We start from the raw sequence: 19,876 nt of genomic DNA on the forward strand, positions 1-19,876 counted from the left end.
GAGTGCAAGGCACCCTTAGTCCCATGAGTAATAATTGGCACGATGATGCTTATGGCAGGTCATCACTCTAAGCTTTGGAAGGCTTGTGAATTGTTTTTCACACGAGTTGTACGTGTTATTTTGTGATACGTGAAACCTCATTTAGTAATAATAGAAAACTGCCAAAGGGTATCATGTATATGGTTTGGGGAATTCCTTTTACTTCCCGTATAGTGACTCACAGCTTAGATGTACTAAGTTGGGTAGGGGAAGCATCTCTATCATTGTCTCACAAAATACAAACCAGGAACCAGGAAGAGAAACTGCAGACCTCTGCATGCTCCTCTGCACTCCCATAGGCAGGAGGTGGCATCTGGAGGTGGTAGCTGAGGTCTAGCAAATGCAGCCACTGGGGGACCAGGAACAGGATGATCCTGGAAAGAGGAGGGGGGAAGTTTTCTGATACTTAAATTTGTGACATTTACTTTTCGTTTTTGGTTTAATTTTCCCCAGGTTCATCTAATCAAACACAGCCAGAACTGATTCCTTGCTCTGAAATATACACATGGCTTAGCAAAACAGAAAGTGGATGACTAGAATATGGATTTCCATGTAAACTGGTTCAACTGCTATGGAAAATAATATGACGGTTCCTCAAAAAAGTAAAAATAGATCTACCGTATCATCCAGCAATTCCACTTCTGGGTATATATCCAAACGAAATTAGAACAAGACATCAAAGAGATAAGATTACTCCAAAGTTTATTGAAACATTATTCACAACAGCCAACGTATGGAGACAACCTCAGTGCTCATAAATGGATGTGTGGTGCTTGGATGAAGAAGATGTGATATATATATATTTTTCCTTTCCCATGAGAAAGGACATTCTGCCATCTGCAACAATATAGATGGACCTTGAAGACTCAATATTAAGATGTTAATTCTCAAAAATTGATTTATAAAATCAAAGCAGTTATAATCAATTTCTTGGCAGGATTCTCACTCCCTTTCCTCCCCCCCTCTTCTTTTTCCTCTGTAGAAATTGCTGCACTAATCCTGAAATTTATATAGATATGCATATGAAAAGGACCTAAAATAGCCAAAACAGTGTTCAGAGAAGAAGAAAGCAATCGGAGAACTTAAATTATATGGTTTTAAGACTTAGTAGGAAAAAAACTATGGTAGTCAAAAAAGTTTGGACCTTAAACTTACAAATGTAACACATTAATTATATCTTAATAGAGCTGAGGGGAAAAAACCCTTATTGGCCATTTTGGGTTCTGAATCAAGGTTTTCAATCCTTGGCATCTTATTAAATGTTTTACAGTTTAAAGGAACACATAGCATTATACTTTTCTCTGAACAATTCCTTTCCTGATTTGGATTGGAAAATTGATCAAGATTTTGTAAAAGGCACACAAATACAACCCTAAGTAAAGAGGCCTTTAGTTGTTGTTGTCTAGTCACTAAGTTGTGTCTGACTGTTTGCAACTCCAGGCTCCTCTCTGTCCATGAGATTTCCCAGGCAAGAATACTGGAGTGGATTGCCATTTCCTCCTCCGGGGGACCTTCCCTACCCAAGGATTGAACCCACTCTTGCACTGCAGGTGGATTCTTTACCACTGAACCACCTGGGAAGCCCTGTGGCTCTGATATTGCTTTTAAACATTGTGAGCCTCAGTCCTGGCTAAGGTTGCTTGTGGATGTTTGAGAGCAGGGGAGCAACCAGTGAGAGAACCATTGTTTTTGGATAATCTATGATGAGATGGTTAGATAGCATCACAGACTCAATGAACATGAATCTGAGCCAACTCTGGGAGACAGTGAAGGACAAGGGAGTCTGGTGGGCTGCAGTCCATGGGGTCACAGAGAGTCGGAGATGACTTAGTGACTGGACAATGACAGCGACACAACATGGCAGATGCTTTAGGGGATTTTATCTCATACTTGCATCATCAGGCAGGTACAGCATTACCCTTAATTTATGGAAAAGTGAGAGGTGAAGGCAAACAAGATCCTTTGAGTTCAGATTTAAAACTTATTGTCCTAAAAGCAGAAGTGCTCAAGGGGACTTGTCTGGAGGTTCAGTGGTTAAAAGTCCACTCTTCCAAAGCAGGGGATGGGGGTTCAATTTCTTGTTGGGGAACTAAGATCCCACATGCTTTGTGGCCAAAAATAGGGGAAAAAGCAGAAGTGCTCAGCTTTGATATCTTAGACTCTCATATACTTTATTCTGAAGCTCTCTTCACTTATAATCAATGACTGGCCTGTCCAATGGAGCTTCCCAGGTGGCACAGTGGAAAAGAATCTGCCTGTCAATGCAGGAGACACAGGAGATGCGGGTTTGATCCCTGGGTTGGGAAAATCTCCTGGAGGAGGAAATGGCAACCTACTCCAGTATTCTTGCCTGGGAAATTCCATGGCTTCCGATGCTGGTGGTCTACAGTCCATGGGGTCACAAAGAGTCAAATGTGACTGAGCAACTGAGCACGCACAGGCACACACACACACACACACACACACAGCCCTGTCCAATATGTTTACCAGAGTGGCTGCTGAATGCTTGCAGAGCAATTAATCCAAATTGAGTTATGCTGTGTCAAATACATATCAAAATTCAAAGTCTTGGTGTGAACAAAAAATTTTAAATATCTCATTATTTTTGTACTGCCTGTATGTTGAAATTATATTATTTGGATATATTGGGTTAAGGTATATTATTACAGTAAAAAGAGAGCTTGGTATTAGCATAAGATAGACAAATCAATAAATGAAACAAATAGTCTAGAGCTACTCATATACTGTCAATTGATTTTCAACATAGGTACCATGATAATTTAATAGGGAAAGGATAATCTTTTCAATATATGGTGCTATATAACTTAATACCTGTACAGAGAAAAATGAACCCTGACTTTTAATATATGTGAAAAATTAATTCAAAATTAACTTGAAGTTATTAACTAAAACTATGAAGTTTGTAGACCCAAATAGGAGAATATCAGTGAAACTTGAGGTAGTCAATGACTTAGAGTGTAAAACCACTAACCATGAAAGATTGATTTTTAAAAAGACTGATTAATTGTACTTCATGAAAATTGAAAACTTCTCAAAAGTCACACACCATTAAAAAAATCTAAACACAAGCTACACATTAGGGGAAAATACTTGCATCATGTATCTGATCAAAAAACTGTATCCAAACTGTATCAAGGAGTCCAATAATTCAGTGATAGACAAAAATGCCAATAAAAATGAAAAGCAAAATATTAAAAAAAAAAGAGAAAGAAATATGGATTTCTGAACTTTGAGAGTCACTAGAATTACATAGATGAACTCCAGGGAAGTTTTAGGGATGGTTCCTGAGTGAGGTGGCTGGTCTCTTTCACATCTGAGCTTATATCATTCTACAGCTTTTTTCTTCCTCCAGGTCTGATATGGGGTCTCCCTGGTGGTTTCCCTGGTGGCTCAGTGGCTCTGCCAATACAGGAGTCATGGGTTCGGTCCCTGGGTTGGAAAAATCCCCTGGAGAAGGAAATAGCTACCCACTCCAGTATTCTTACCTGGGAAATCCTGTGGACGGAGGAGCCTGGTGGGCTTCAGGCCATGGGGTCTCAAAGAGTCACACAACTTAGCAACTAAACAATAACAAGGTCTGATAAGTTTCCCCTAGGAAACAAATTTTCAGATTCCCAGAATCTCAGAGACATTTGACCAAAATAATCTTCTGAATAAGAATTCGATGAGTAACGCTCTCATTTCTGGGGAAGCAGTGCTGACATTAGCTGGAAAGAGCTGGTGATCTCTATCATTATTCCAATTATAGAAATAACTACTATCTTCTAAAAGTTACATTTCATCTAAAACCCACCATTTATAAATAGAGCCATGGGTTTTTTGCTACTAAATGTGTGTTGGGGTCCTTTAATGGGCCGGAACCTGGTGATCCAGAGTCTACGATAAGAAAGTCAAAGAAGGAAAGAGGCTAATATTTCCTGGGTTATGCAGCCAGCCTTTGCGCTCCAGGGAATCAGTCAGAAATAGAAAGAGAGGAAGAGAAAGAAAGAAAGACACAGGGACCCAAGCTCTGATGGATCAAAGGTGTTTTAATCAACATGGTGTGGGCCTATATACTGTCTTACAAGGTAGTTATTCTCAGCAAAGATAAAGATTAAAATTCCAGACTTACAAAACATAAGGTGATCCATATTAGAGTTGTAAACAATCACTTTTACCATATGGTTCATAAGAAGGAAGAGGGTACTTATCACCGTATTAAAAAACTAATGAAGGAAAAGCCTACATTCCGCAGCCCTGGGAAAATCTTGCCTCTCCTCTTGATTCCTGAATATTCAGGAATTAATAAGGAACAGAGGATTCATGACAGATCCAAAACAGCACACAGGAAGCCTCCTGTTAAATGCTTCCTGACAATTCCCCCTATTTTATTATATTTGTAAAAAAGGTCCTGACCAAATGAGTTTGGTTAGTATTAACCAACCTTATAGAAAGGCAACGATAAACAACAAATATAATCACCAAGACAGTCACCAAAGTTACAGTTCCAGACCTGATGCTGTGGGTAATACTTTGAAACCATCTTTGTGGGTCTAGCCCAGACAATCAATCAGTGAGCCGTTTAGCTAAAGTTTTCAAATTAGTGGAAGAGGGCAGATGTTTAGAAAAAGTTTCAAAGATTTCCTTTTGCAGTAATTGTACATCCAGAGAGGCATTATCATGTAAATGAAACTTGGTTTGTTCCCAGTTGTAGGTACTATGATTGAAATGAACAGGAGTAACACAAAATTGGCAATTAATACGAGTTACACAATGTAAAGTCTTATTAAATTGTAAATTTCCTATGGCTACAACAAAAGGAAATGGGACACAGGCCTGTATAAAATATGACTGATTATAGCGAAAGAAATAGTTACTATGACCACGACTGGTCCCTGTGAAATGTCTGGTGGTCTAAGTCCCAAGTTCTTCAGTGCTGGCAGCAAGTTTCCATATGTCCCATTGTTCAGGCCCAATTTGTTCATCGAGGACGATTTGAGGAGGTGGGGGGGTGTCATTCCACTGTCAAGCCAGCCAAGAAGTCCTTTGTCATGGTAATGTTTTATTACTAACCTTTTACATAATGTTTTTTTTTTCTTTCCCTAACTTTCCCTAAAGTTTCAGTAGTGTAAACATGGTTCACAGTAAATAACCCAAGCAATGTCCGAAGGTGTTTTGGAGGCAGGATGAAAACCCAAGTTTATTGGCTGATGTTTATGTATAATTTCCCTGAGCCTAGGCACAATGGAAGGACTTCATAGCCTAAAGAAATGTTAATTAGTTTTCCCTCCTCCCTAGGGTGTGAGGGTTCCAGGGAGGGGGCATATGGGTGGAGTCACTGGTTGATACGATCAGTCTTTTCTGTGTCCATTTTATGACCTGTAATAAAGGGGGGTTGGGTAAGTAAGCCCAGTTAAGTCTGATTTGTGAATCCGGCTCAAGCAAGGGTCGAGCAGGTCAGCATAGCGATAGGAAGGTTTTCAGGACTCTGAGGCATTCCCTGTTGAGAAACCAGATTTTTAACTTGATTAGTAAGGGTTTTTATTTGTCCGCAAGTGGGGAGATCATAGGGTTGATGTCGCCGAGGGCGGTGCTTTCTGGAGATCTTTAGAACCGACATGGCCCATATAAGAATTTCTTCCTCCTGAGGTTCTTGTTTCGTTTCTGTTTTAATGTCGAGGGCCCCCTTGGGTTGAATTTTCCGAGGAGAAAGCCATGTGAGTTTGTTGGACCCATCTGGGGGAAATACAAGCATATCCCTTTCCCTGTAAGATTAATTTTCCAGATTTCCATTGTTTATTGAACCTGTCTTGATACCAAATGGGCAGAGGAAGAGAAGTGTCCTTCAATTCCTCGAAATGTTTTTCTGTTCTTGTTAAGATATCTCCCTGTAGTAAGTTAAAAAAAATTTTTAAACACATAAAGCTGTATTAAACTGTAGTTATAGGTTTAGAAAATATCTTATATTAGAATCTAGTAAAGTCTGCTCTAGATAAGGAAGATAGTAGTGTTCCTGTGTATTCCCCCTTCTTTTAATTTTTTTATTTGTAACTTTAGTGTGTGATATGTTCGTTTGACTATGTCTTGTGTCTTTGGAGTATAAGGAATACCTGTAATATGTTTAATAGAAAAAGATTGTAAAAATTGTTTAAAGTGTCTAGAAATATAGGCAGGGCCATTGTCTGTTTTAATAAAACTGTTAGGGGAGGCATACTGATTGAAACCGCCCACTCTGGCCAGGCACCATAGTAACCATTTGCATGAGTTGTTTTATGACAGGAGATCCTGATAAGGAATACGGAACTATAAGCCACCACCAGCCAGAAAAGTTCAGGAAAGGTCAAAAGGAGACACTGCATGTTCGTCCACTTCCCACAATCCCTCTCGCTAGCATCCATCTTGGCTGAGCGATGAGTGTGCCACCAGGGAAGACTCTGAATTAGAATGATTGGCCAGGGGCCACCCAGAAACTAATCCCATCACCATAAAACCCAAGACTGCGAGCCAGCCACATGGCAGAGCAGTTCTCCTGGGTTCCTTTACCCTCCTGCTCTCCACCCGGGTGCCCTTCCCCATAAAATCTCTTGCTTTGTCAACACATGTGTCTCCTCGGACAATTCATTTCCGAGTGTTAGACAAGAGCCCAGTTTTGAGCCCTGGAAGGGGTTCTCCTTCCTGCAACAAAACTAGGAGTTTATGGTGGAGGTTTCTATATTTTTTAATACAAAAACTGAATATATAGAGTCAGACTATTAATGGGGTAAGGATGTAGGCAAGTAACTTGAATAAGAGCATATAATTCATTTTGTTGAGCAGAAAGAAATTTAGTATAAAAGACTTTATATTCCTTAAAAGACCAGAATGAAGCTTTGGCATTTTTAGTCCCATCTATATAAAAAAACCCCTCAGCTTGTGGTATAGGCTATGAGTTGATAATGTGAGAAATAATAAATTCAGTGTTCTTGAAGAAATTCCACAGCTTACCAGGATAATGAAATGAAATTTCTCCAAGATATTCCAGAAAAGCTATTTGGAAATTGGTAGAAGTTTGTGATGCGTTCTCAAATTGAGATTTATTTGTAATAAAATTTTATTAAAGTATAAAGGAGATAGAGAAAGCTTCTGACAGACATCAGAAGGGGGCATAAAGGGTGCCCCCCTGCTAGTCTTTAGCCAGATGTCATATAACAACTAGCAGTCTGCTAATTAGAGAAGGGAAATGTCTCAAAACTCAGAGAATAGCACCAGGTCCCTCACCCACAACATGCATTTTGAGATGACCTTGGCACCAGGTGAGTTGTTCTGAGCCATAAAATGATTGACATGAATCTTGAAGAAGGCAGATTACCATACAAATAGTTTTGTTTACATAGATTAGGGGGACAATATCTGAGTATAACATACTGGTTTGTCAAGTAGGTTCTGAGCCATTAGGCAGAACTGACTTGAAGACAGTGTCTGGGTTAAATGTATAGCATATTAACATAGCTTAAGACATATATTTCTATAAGAAAATTGCATTGGTTAACTCAGGGTTTGAGAATAGTTAACTTTAAGTGAAACCAGGTGTCACTATGGCAACACAGTATTTCAAGAGAAATCTTTTAAATTTGTATAGAGAAGGAAAAGAAAAGAAAAAAAAATTATATATATATATATATATATATAACTAGTTTGTTTCCTCCTGCCGCTTAAGAGAGATAAAACTGTCTGACACTTGCAAACTATTTTCTCCATTTGGAGACCCCTGGCCTTTCTGCCTGTTAAGTCAAACTAGATCGGCCAAATAAAAGACTGAAGGTTTGTGGGGGCAGGGGCCCATAAAGTCCAGTAGGTATTCTAGAGGGGACTTCTTGAGGGTAGAAGAGAAAGTCACTTAGGGCTGGTACATCAACGGCAGCACTGCCGGATGTTGAGGGTTTGAGGGAAAAGATAGAATTTGCCCCTGGTTTTTGTTGAAGGGGACCTGGGGTCCCCTGTTTGGAGTTTCCTGGAATAGGTTTTCTTTCAATATCAATTTAAATTTACACTCTTTGGCCCAATGCATTCCTTTACAGCAGCGGGGGCAGAATTTAGGAGGTTTCTTTTTCTTTTCTCTTCTTTTTTTTAGCTTTCTTAGGGCAGTCCCTTTTTAAATGGTTCTTATCTCCACATGTAAAGCATCTTTCATTTCCCTTTCTAAAGGTAGCAACCATTGTTTCAGCCAGCATATGCATCTTTTGAGTTTCTGATCCTAGATTGCGACAAGCCTTCAAATAATCAAAAATAGTCCCTGTCTCACAAATTGGGGCTATAGCCCTTTGACATTCCTGATTTGCATTTTCATAAGCAAGTAATTTCTCTAGTTGCCTTTTAGCTTCTTCTCCAATTACTGTACGGGAAATAGTTTCTAATCTAGGTAAGAAATCAGCGTGCGTTTCATTAGGTCCTCGTAAAGGAAAAACTTTTGGATTTGCGCCTGTTGACAGAGGAGGAGCATCTGGAGCAGCCAGGGCAGGGCTTGTAGGAAAATTCTGAAATATTTTATGTTGCCGAATATCAGGAGGGCTAGAATTACCTTGAAATGTCAGAATAATAGCTTTAATGAGAGCCCATAGGGTCCAGATATCTATTGGAATATTTTTTCCTTGTCTGGCGGCTCATTCAACATTCTCTTTGACCCGGTGCCAAATTTTTAAATCAAAACCGCCTTCATCAGGGCACCAGGGATTATATTTAACTATTGTTTGAAGGCAAGCCTCTACTCTACTCGTTGGTGCGAAACTGAAAGTCCCTGAACTTTAAGTAAAGTAGAAAAGTGAGGGGGCTTTCCAGCTGATTCACCCATGTCTTAGTACTTATCGGCCTCAATAGGCCCCGGTGTCACTCCGTAGGAATGACCACGTGTACCAGGCTCCTGTTCGGACGCCACTTGTTGCGGTCCTTTAATGGACCGGAACCTGGTGGTCCGGAGTCAACGGTAAGAAAGTGAAAGAAGGAAAGAGGCTAATGGTTCCTGGGTTATGCAGCCGGCCTTTGCGCTCCAGGGAATCAGCCAGAAATAGAGATAAAGAGAGGAAGAGAAAGAAAGACACGGGGACCCAAGCTCTGAAGGAGCAAAGGTGTTTTAATCAACATGGTGTGGGCATATATACTGTCTTACAAGGTAGTTATTCTCAGCAAAGATAAAGATTAAAATTCCAGACTTACAAAACATAAGGCGATCCATGTTAAAGAGAGAGAGAGTTGTAAACAATCACTTTTACCGTATGGTTCATAAGAAGGAAAAGGGTACTTATCATCGTATTGAAAAACTAATGAAGGAAATGCCTGTATTCCTCAGTCCTGGGAAAGGCTTGCCTCTCCTCTTAATTCCTGAATATTCAGGAATCAATGAGGAACAGAGGATTCATGACAGATCCAAAACAGCGCACAGGAAGCCTCCTGTTAAATGCTTCCTGACAGATATGGGCATCTTTTCCCAGAATTGTGTGTATATTTTGTTTGGAATTTCATTGCACAAACTAGTAGGTATAGTTTGTTTCAGTTTTTAGCCAACTGAATTTTTTGGAGTGATAATTTCATCAACAGTTCAACTTAGTTGAAATTTATAGATTGATAAATAGATTCTAAGCATGATTTGATTTGGGATTTATGAAGTGTGAAAATTTTAAAAATCTTTTAAATCACTCACAGAACTTTCTAAGTATGAAAGAAGTGCAAAGTTTGGCTGAAGGGGCCAGTGAGATTTACTTAGGGTTTCCAAGATCCCAGAACTCACATTCTGGGTGGCACTGGGTCTGGAAGGCTTAATGAATAGGCTCCAGATGCTGATGCTGAAGCTCCAATCCTTTGGCCACCTGATGTGAAGAGCCAACTCATTGGAAAAGACCCTGATGCTGGGAAGGATTGAGGGCAGGAACTGAAGAGGGTAGCAGAGGATGAGATGGTTGGATGGCATCACCAACTCAATGGAAATGAGTTTGAGCAAACTCCAGGAGATGGTGAAGTACACGGAAGTCTGGTGTGCTGCAGTTCATGGAGTCGCAAAGAGTCAGACACAACTTATTGACTGAATAACAACAACCATAGAGGAGTGTCCCAGTAATTTCATCTCTATGTTAATTCGAGGAAGATGCAATATAATTAGAAACTATAAATCTTCTTAAAGAAGACTTTAAGTCTTTAAAAAGCAGTAACCTTGGCTCCAAGTAATCATTGCTATAGATTTGGAGGAAAGATTTGCACATAGGGGAGTGGAATCTTACCTGGACCTCATGATTACTGTGGATTCTTGTGTTTTGACCCAATTCTTGAGCCTTTTCCCAGTGAAATAATTTCAAAGCACAAAAGATTTTGAAGAAGGAATCAAAGATATGTAACAGAATCATTTGCATTTTCAAAATAAATTATAGGATGATGAAGGCAGGTGGCCAACTTTTGTTCAAACTGATTCTCATAGTAAAAAGGATAATGTTTTCTTGGGGAAAACTAAAATAGATGAAATAGGTATGAATTTAAATCTATAAATTCGAGAATTCAAGATTTAGTACAATTTTTAAACACAACTTTATCAAAGTATAACTTATATACCATATAATTCATCCACTGTAACCTCATCAGTTCAGTTCAGTTCAGTTCAGTTCAGTCACTCAGTCATGTCCAACTCTTTGCGACCCCTGAATTGCAGCACGCCAGGCCTCCCTGTCCATCACCAACTCCCAGAGTTTACTCAAACTCATGTCCATCGAGTCGGTGACACCATCCAGCCATCTCATCCTCTGTCATCCCCTTCTCCTCCTGCCCCCAATCCTTCCTAGCATCAGGGTCTTTTCCAATGAGTCAACTCTTTGCATGAGGTGGCTAAAGTATTGGAGTTTCAGCTTCAGTATCAGTCCTTCCAATGAACACCCAGGACTGATCTCCTTCAGGATGGACTGGTTGGACTACATGGCCACTAATGACCCTTTTAAATGTAAAATTCAATGATTGAATAAATGTTAGATAATAATTTCTAACTTATGAGTCATAACAACCAAAAAAATGTTAGACAGTCTCCAAAAGATATATATATTTGCACATGAAAAGCAGATGTTCTGATGGGAATCTAAATCTTTGTTGACAATATATGAGAATTCTCAAGAAGCCAGCAGGATGTTGCTCTTGAAAAGAGATAAATCATTTTAAGATAATGGAATTTAGAGAAGCATTACATTTCAGGGTGTGTTTAAACATTTGCTCTTTAATCCATTTACCATATCCAAAACCCAGATTTATGAACAAAATAGCCAAGAACTGAATCCCTTCAGTTCAGTCGCTCAGTTGTGTTCAACACTTTGAGACCCTGTGGACTGCAGCCCTGAATAAGAACTGAATAAGAGAGCTAAAACAAGCTTTGGATGAATCTTTTTTTGAGAAACCCTAAAGGTCTAGACTTTGGTCACTCTTCGGGAAATCTGATTGCAACACTTTAAGACAAAAATTTCAATATGTTGGTCTTATAGACGTGGGAGTCAAAATTCATTTATTCCTTCATTCAAGAAATAGCTGGGGGGGTGGGGGGAACAAAAAGAAAAAGCTGGGAAGAAAAATTACCTCGTAGTAAATATCCACAAAGACACATACACAGAAGACACTGCAGGCTGAGCAATATGAGTAATTCCAAAAGGAAAATGAGATAATCTATGATATGTTTTAATAACCTTTTAAAAAAATTTATTATAAAGTCATAATCATCCACTACATAAAAAAATTTTTTTTTCATTTATTTTTATTAGTTGGAGGCTAATTACTTTACAATATTGTAGTGGTTTTTGCCATACATTGACATGAATCAGCCATGGATTTACATGTATCCCCCATCCCGATCCCCCCTCCCACCTCCCTCTCCACCTGATTCCTCTGGGTCTTCCCAGTGCACCAGGCCTGAGCACTTGTCTCATGCATCCAGCCTGGGCTGGTGATCTGTTTCACCCTAGATAATATACGTGTTTCGATGTTGTTCTCTCTGAACATCCCACCCTCGCCTTCTCCCACAGAGTCCAAAATTCTGTTCTGTACATCTGTGTCTCTTTTTCTGTTTTGCATATAGAGTTATCGTTACCATCTTTCTAAATTCCATATATATGTGTTAGTATACTGTATTGGTCTTTATCTTTCTGGCTTACTTCACTCTGTATAATGGGCTCCAGTTTCATCCATCTCATTAGAACTGATTCAAATGAATTCTTTTTAATGGAAATAGCAAAAAGATCACCCATAATCATTTAATAAATAACTACTGTTATTATTATTTATTTCCTTTGAGTGTTTCTATGCATGTAATTTTTATATGAGTGTAATATCAGCATAAAAGTTATTTTGAACTTTAAAACACTAATCTTTGGATAAATTGGTGGGAATTTCTTAATTTGTTGGAATGTTAACCTAATTACCTAGAATTTAAATGTACATGTCCTGACTTTCATTTGCGGACCTTAAGTATAAATCTTTTAATTAAAATTATAACAAATTTGTATTTAAACAACAGCAAAGTGGATTAAAAAACTAGAATTAAAAAAACCAGAACTTTGTAAATTTCATGGCCAGATTGCAAAATTAGGTTACAGATTAGTAACTGGATACCTAAATGGTCAGAACTGACTATGCTGTGTACTCAGTCTCTCAGCTGTGACTGACTCTTTGCAACCCCATGGACTGTAGCCTGCCAGGCTCCTCTGTCCTTGGAGATTTTCAAAGCAAGAATACTGGAGTGCGTTGCCATGCTCTTCTCCAGGGGATCTTCCCAACCCAGGGATTGAACCCAGGTCTCCCACATTGCAGGCAGATTTTTACCAACTGAGCCACCAGGGACAGTCATTGCCATTAGCTTTAAATAGCACACATCATATCAACCATAAATTATTTGGCTACTGTTTGTTTAGTGACCATATCCTTTGTTAGATTTTAGGCTCTGTGAGGCCAGGGCTATGTCTGTCTAGTCCACAGCAGTATCCCTAGTGCTTGTTTATTTCCTGGTCAGGCTTGGTTCTAGTATAATTTGAGTAAGTCAATGAGTGGTTCATTTACTGGCAGGTTTGGGGATAGTTATCCATCTATCCCATCACCCATTCATCCATCATCAAATGCCTTAGGGAGAACCTGCCATGTGTCAGGTACTTTGCTAAGCACCAGGGTGGTGCTGGGCTTGCTGCCTGGTGGAAAGGAGTAAAGACCTTCCTTTTGGGCCCTCAGACACCACTTCTGTGGCTCTCTTGCCTGATGGTCTACTCTGGAAGCTGTTCCTTTGTATCAGGGCACTGTTCCTTTAAAATCACATATATGCTGCAAGGTGGGCTTGTCATTCCTTTACAATTTAGAGTTTTCAAGAACTAGTTTCTCAAATTTTAGAGGGGAGGGAGAGTAGGCAGGTCATACAGCTATGGAAGGGGTGATCAAGGAATCACTTGCTCCCTTCTCTGTAGCAAGAGGCCCCAGGTTGTAACAGCAAACAGGTCCAGGTTGGCTGAGTCCATCACCGCCTGTGTGGTGACAGGCTGCATAGTGCCTTACCTGCCCAAAGACACTGCAGATCAAATGGGGCTGCTGGCCTGGCAACCCTGTGAACCACACGGGCCACGCTGTCCCTGCATCAGGGAGAAGGTCAGCCCCTCAGACCTGCTGCTCTGCGGATTGCAGATGCATCTCCTGGGCAGCTTCTCCTGGAAGGGTTTCCTCTTCCAAGCGTGGTCTTCCGCATCAGGGCCACAGGGACACTAGCTTGAGTCTCCTTTTCCTTCCGTCTATGGACAGAGGCTGGAGCCGAGCTCCCAGCTGCCGCAGGCAGGAGGGAAACTCTGCCAGAGGAGAGTCAGATCTGGGGAAAGAGGCAGGGCTTGAACTGAACTCTGCCTTATTGCCACACAGCCACCATGCCCCTCCCCAGGGCAGTCCTCCTGGCCCCCTGGGGCCCTTTGCGTCCTGGGAGGTGGCCCTCAGAGGCCTCTCGGGCTCTGTCCTGTCCAGGAGGACCTCATTCCTCCTGGGTACCAGGACAGGCAGCTCCTCCCTCCAGCCCCTGGAGGCCCTGCACCATCACCTCCATATTGGTGGCGGTGAAGAGGGGCTGCGGTGGAGGCCTCACTTTGCCTCTCTCTTGGCTCCGGAGGATCCCCAGTTTCTAGCCCCTTCTCTTTGAAGTTCTTTCACTGTCTCCTCTCCTTGTGAGGTGGACTGGAGTGGAGGAGAGACACTCCTATAAATAAATTCGAGGCCAGTGGCTCCGTCAGCTGGTCTCAGACAGGAAACTCTGGCTCTCAGACCTCAGGGAAGGTACGGGGAGGGGAGGAAGGGTGGGCTTCCCATGGTGAGTTCCTGAGGAAAGCAGGCATCTGAGTCCAGGTGTTTTCACTTGTTAGCAGTGTCAGAGTTTAAATAATTACAGTAAAAGAATTAGAGTTGGGATGGTGGGATTTATATCTGTTTCTTGGGTGTAAATCTGAACTCAAGGAAATAAGCACTCATTTCAGTAAAAGATTTTATTCAAATATTAATGTCATCCCATATTTTAAAAAGGCAAAGTGCTTGAACATTGATTTTTCAAACATTGAACACATGTTCAGATGTGAAGCAAGTAGGAAAAGTGTTATTATATTTATTTCTGACAGATGGGGAAACGGGGACTACAGGGAAGCAACAGGACCTCCCTGTGGGAGCATCTCGAGCGTCTGCCCTGAGCTGGATCTTCTGCCCTGAGGACTTTGGTCAGATCACCCAGGTCTGAGCATCGCAGAATCCTGACCTGCACTGAGTTCTTTTTTTTTTTTTTGCACTGAGTTCTTAATAAATGCCAGTCAATCAGACAACAGCCCCCCGCCCCCCTTATATAACCTCTCTGGTGCCCTGTGCTTTTCCTCTATGCCATTGATTACAGCCTCCAATTACAGTCAACACTTAACTACATAGTTTGAACTGCATAGGTCCACTTATACACAGATTCTTTTCAATAGTAAATAGTATAGTACTACACAATCTGTGGTTGGTTAAATCTGAGGATGTAGAGTTGTGGATGAAAAGGAATCATGTAATGGAGGGATGACTCTAAGTTATACACAGATTTTTGACTTCATGTCAGGTTGGTGCCCTTAACCCCTGTGTTATTCAAGGATCCATTGTATATACTTATTTGGCAGACGTCAATCCTTCCGCACCCATTTCTTGATGACAAACACCAAGTCTGTTTTGTTCAATTCCTGTGTGCTTGCTAAAGAGGTTCTAGGTTAATGAATGAAAAATGGGCCTTCTCATAGCAGTTCTGCACAATTGTGATACTTGGCCACTTTTCTGCCTTAATTGCTAATCAATTAAATGGGAGCAATAATATATCTTTCTCAAGGAAAGATACATTGGGAAGATAGCTTGGGAAATTTTGCTGTTCCCTTGGAGGATCCATCTCCCAGAGGCTTCTCCAACCACAGCCAACGTGTTCTCTTTCTCCACCCATGAAGTATGGAAAGAGATGTTACCTTTCACAAGGGTCAATACAATTCTTTTTTTTTTATACAATTCTTAATTTGTACCCCAAACAGAAGTTTGGATGTTGCCGTGTTTTGAAGGAAAATGAGGTCAGAAACTATCTTCAGGAACTCCTGAAACTGAGGCCATTCCAAGGCCACCATTGGTCATGGATCATTTGTCTGAAACCTTCTGTCCTGCTCACTCCTTGCCGTGCCCCACACTCGGCCCTTCAAGTCCACTCAGGGTGGCCTACATGCAGACGCTCTCATTCTGGTGATGAGGATACCGTGTGGGTGTCCTGGGAGGCAGGCCAGGTGGCCAAGGAAGGACCTAAGGATCTCCAGTAAGTCTTGTAGGACAAATGCAAATTAGCTAGCAAAAGAAGGGTTCTGGGTGGAGAGGACCGGATGATGAAAGCCACGAAGAAGTGAGAACTCCCGGCTAGTCTGGGATCCATCTCTACATGTTGTCTTAGGGTGTGTAAATGGCTCAGCAGTTTCTGTTTTTTCCTAAGCATGAAGCAGTGTGTGGTGGTTTGTTCCAGGTGACAATGCTTTCTTACCTTGGGCTGTCTACAAGAGTGGTCACCCAGTATGCTTCTGAGAGACCACACTCCTAGCCAGCTAATGCCAGTGGGGGCATGAGAAGGCACGCTGTTCCAGCTACTTCCTTAACGGGGGTCCCAAGAGAGTGCTGTTGTGCTATATTTATGATTCATTTTTTGGCAATGGATGGACCTCTTGCCAAATCCCTGTCAACAGAGCTGAGAACTGGGGTGGGGTGCCCCAGGCCTGGAGAGGTGGCTGGGCTGAACCTCAGGGCTTCCCAGAATCTCAGAAGAGGAAGGGGCTGAAATGGGTAGGTTGGCCAGCGTCCTGTAGACGCTGATGTGGAGACCTCTGCGGAAAAGTCCAGTGGGCTGCATGCACACTTGCTGCAGAGGGGATCATGGGCTTGCGGAGGAACACGGCCTTAGATAGTCAGGTCCAGCTTCCCTTTAGGTTGGCGCACTGGGCAACAGAGCCTGGGAGAGGCACACCCTCAGGTCAGCCTGTTCTTCAGTGCCGCAGGTGGCTTCGTTTCCCTCAAGGCTGGTCTGCTTATGTTGATTCTGGTTCTTCTTCTAAAGTGATGCAGATTGTACTCACAGGTGAAAAACATTAGGGCCTGGATTACCATGAGGTCCGTTTGCTCCCACCTGGGAGGTAAAGCCTTCTTTCTAACTCAGCGTTTCTAACTCAGAGTTTCATAACATGAGTGTCACAATAAACTAATGAGTAGTCCATTTTCTTATTGAGGCTCCTACGAGTTTCCACATTTCCGGAGTGGTCCAGCTCTCGGTGGCAGCTAGGGTTTCTGTCCCAGTGAGCTAATGTTCTTATCAGCAGTTCCTTCTGATAAATTGAGGAAAGTGGGGAGTTTAAGGACTGGAAACATTGAAACCTAATTGGGGAAAGTGAGCACTTGAACTTCCTACCCAATCAATGATCCTTTTGTTCTAGTCTAGTCTTCTTGGGATTTGAGGTACAATGAATTGAAATGTGGCTCTGCTCTTCATCTCTGGGTTCCTCCTTCACTGGAACCACTAACTGGAAGGGACCTCCGGGATGGTTTATCTCACCCCACATCGCTCATTGAGCACAAAGGCCCAGAGACCTTATGCCTGAGAGCACGTAGTTATTAATGGAGGGGATGGGCCCAGAATCCAGGCTTTTCCACAATCAGCTCAGTGCTCAGTCCACCAGCCCACACTGCCTCCAACCTCATGTTCAGCCCTGGATATTTTATTACCTTCTTTCCCCCAACCCTTTGTGCCTTTGTAGCCAGAGCACAGTGTTCTTTATGCAGATGATACTAAAGAAAAGTGTTGCTTAACTTTTGATTTGTTGAGGTTGTCATGTCATCTTGAAGGAAATGCACTAGAAGTGTGTGGGGAAACACTGCATGTCATCTTCCATGACTTTCACGTTTGGTTTTCAAGGAGTAGGGCAGTGATATCATTCGTTCTTGAATAGGAAGAACAAACCAAGCTTGTTTTCAGAGTCTAGCATAGCACTTCACACGGAGGCTGAAAGTTCCTTACTGACCGTCATGCTGAGTACAGAGCATCACTGTACTGTCAGGTCTCTGGATCTTTGGGGCTTAAATGGAAAAGCATCATCTCCAAGGTGGGGGAGAAAGGATGGGCTTTGTAGTTTCACATAAGTAACATCCAAGTAACATCCCTTGGAATACTAGCTGCCACCATGGCCTGCTTTGTATGTATCACATATGGTGCTCTTATTAAACTGTGCAAACCATTAGCTCATTCAATGCTCAGTGCTAAGTGGTGAAATTTATATTATTCCAAATTTTACGAATGAGAAGAGTGAGACTCAGTTTCTTACCCAAAGTCACACACAAAAAGTCAGACACAACTGAGCGACTGAACAACAACAGCAACAATGGCAGGAGGGCTTCTAGGAAGGAGAGTCATTGAGCTACTGTAGAATGTTGCAGAGCATGGAGTCAAATTGGCTGACTATAAGCCCTCCAATCTAGAAATGTCTGAAGACGTGGCAGGAGGGGAAATAGATGGGGAAACACTGGAAACAGTAATAGAGTTTATATCTTGGGCTCTAAAATCATTGCAGATGTTGACTGCAGTCATGAAATTAAAAGATGCTTGTTACTTGGAAGAAAAGCTATGACAAACCTAGACAGCATATTAAAAAGCAGAGACATTGCTTTGTCAACAAATGTGCATCTAGTCAAACCTATGGTTTTTCCAGTAGTCATGTATGGATGTGAGAGTTGGACCATAAAGGAGGCTGAGCACTGAAGAATTGATGCTTTTGAACTGTGGTGTTGGAGAAGACGCTTGAGAGTCCCTTGGACTGCAAGGAGATCAAACCAGTCAATCCTAAAGAAAATCAATCTTAAATATTCTTTGGAAGGATTGATGCTAAAACTCTAATACTTTGGCCACCTGTTGTGTAGGAGCCTCAATAAAAAAAGTGGGCTGATGGAAAAGAGCCTGATGCTGGGAAAGACTGAAGGCATGAGGAGAAGAGGACAACAGAGGATGAGATGGTTGGATGGCATAACCAACTCAGTGGACATAAATTTTAGCGAGCTCTGGGAGTTGGTGAAGGACAGGGTAGTCTGGCATGCTACAGTCACAAAAAGTCAGACACAACTGAGCGACTGAACAACAACAGCAACAATGGCAGGAGGGCTTCTAGGAAGGAGAGTCATTGAGCTACTGTCTCCTGCCGAATGCTGGACTTCTGTTCTCCATGCTCAGACTCCTAATGGGGACTGCCGAACACTTGTTCATGCTCTCACCTCCACATCCTGTCCCTATGGAAGGGTGAAAAAGGAGAGGAGGTCCAGCCATCTCCACTTGCCCTCTCAATGTTTGTCATCATGAGCTGCAGCAATGAAGATGGACTGGACTCTGGTGTGATGTGCTGGTAAGCCATCTCAAGTTTCTAGTGCTGAGGTTTGGAACACAGCTAGCTGCACTTGCTTCAGGGAGAAAGAGGAATGCTGTTTATCAACACTAAGCCTCTGAACTCATTCTAGTGACCTTTGAGAAGTCACTCTCTATGGGACTAAAAGTTATGGAGAAGGAATTTTTTTTTATCCTCTCACATGTCTAGGTTGAATTACTATTGCCAAGTAAAACAAGTATAACTTTCCCCTCCCATATTCTTAACAGACATATTCCAGAAACATTTCGTCCTTCTCTTTAGAAGATTTCTGTGGTTTTTCTGGTGTCAGATCAATAGAAAAATGTGATACCCTGGTAGTAAAAGCCAGGGCCAATTTTTGAGCAATATCTGTATAACTGGTAGATTTTATGTTATTATTACTTTTTGTTTGCCTTTCATCATACATTCCTCAACAGAACTAAAGACACTCCCTGTCCTAAAGAAGTTCATAATCTAATGATGCCATTGGGAAGTCACTGGTTTTTATTGCAGATATTTTGCAAATTAAAAAAAAAAGAATTAATGCAAGTCATAGTCCATATAAACAAGCCTATTAATAAGGAATCAGAGAAGTTACAAAGTGTCATGAGGATTTGTTATTCTTGGAGATTTGTTATTTCTCTCTGTAATGAAAAGTGTTTGGTTTTGTTTTTAAAACAAAATTGCAAAAAAACCATTAAACATGGTGGTGGGAGGATATGTCCATAGGACCACCTTATAAGGAGCAATGAACACTTGAAAATTATCGATATTCTTTTAAATTTAGGAACACCTTGAGTGCTCTGAGTGAATAAATGAGAGGGAGTAAAGAGGTAGGCTATATGTGAACTCCATTCTGGAGTTAGTTTTCTAGGGGGATGCTTAGTTTATGTAAGGAAGTAAGCAAA

General features: G+C 41.4%; 1 long non-coding RNA gene across 1 annotated transcript in view; it reads left to right on the forward strand.

The window, feature by feature from the left end:
- Positions 1-3,613, forward strand: part of LOC133040232 (uncharacterized) — a 32,941-nt gene extending 29,328 nt beyond the window's left edge. Inside the window, exon 3 of the long non-coding RNA XR_009688927.1 lies at positions 493-3,613. This is a non-coding gene — a long non-coding RNA (uncharacterized LOC133040232). The remainder of the gene's footprint in view (positions 1-492) is intronic.
- The last annotated feature ends 16,263 nt before the right edge of the window (positions 3,614-19,876 follow it).

The sequence above is a fragment of the Dama dama genome, chromosome 20 (assembly GCF_033118175.1).
Source record: "Dama dama isolate Ldn47 chromosome 20, ASM3311817v1, whole genome shotgun sequence".
Taxonomy (NCBI): domain Eukaryota; kingdom Metazoa; phylum Chordata; class Mammalia; order Artiodactyla; family Cervidae; genus Dama; species Dama dama.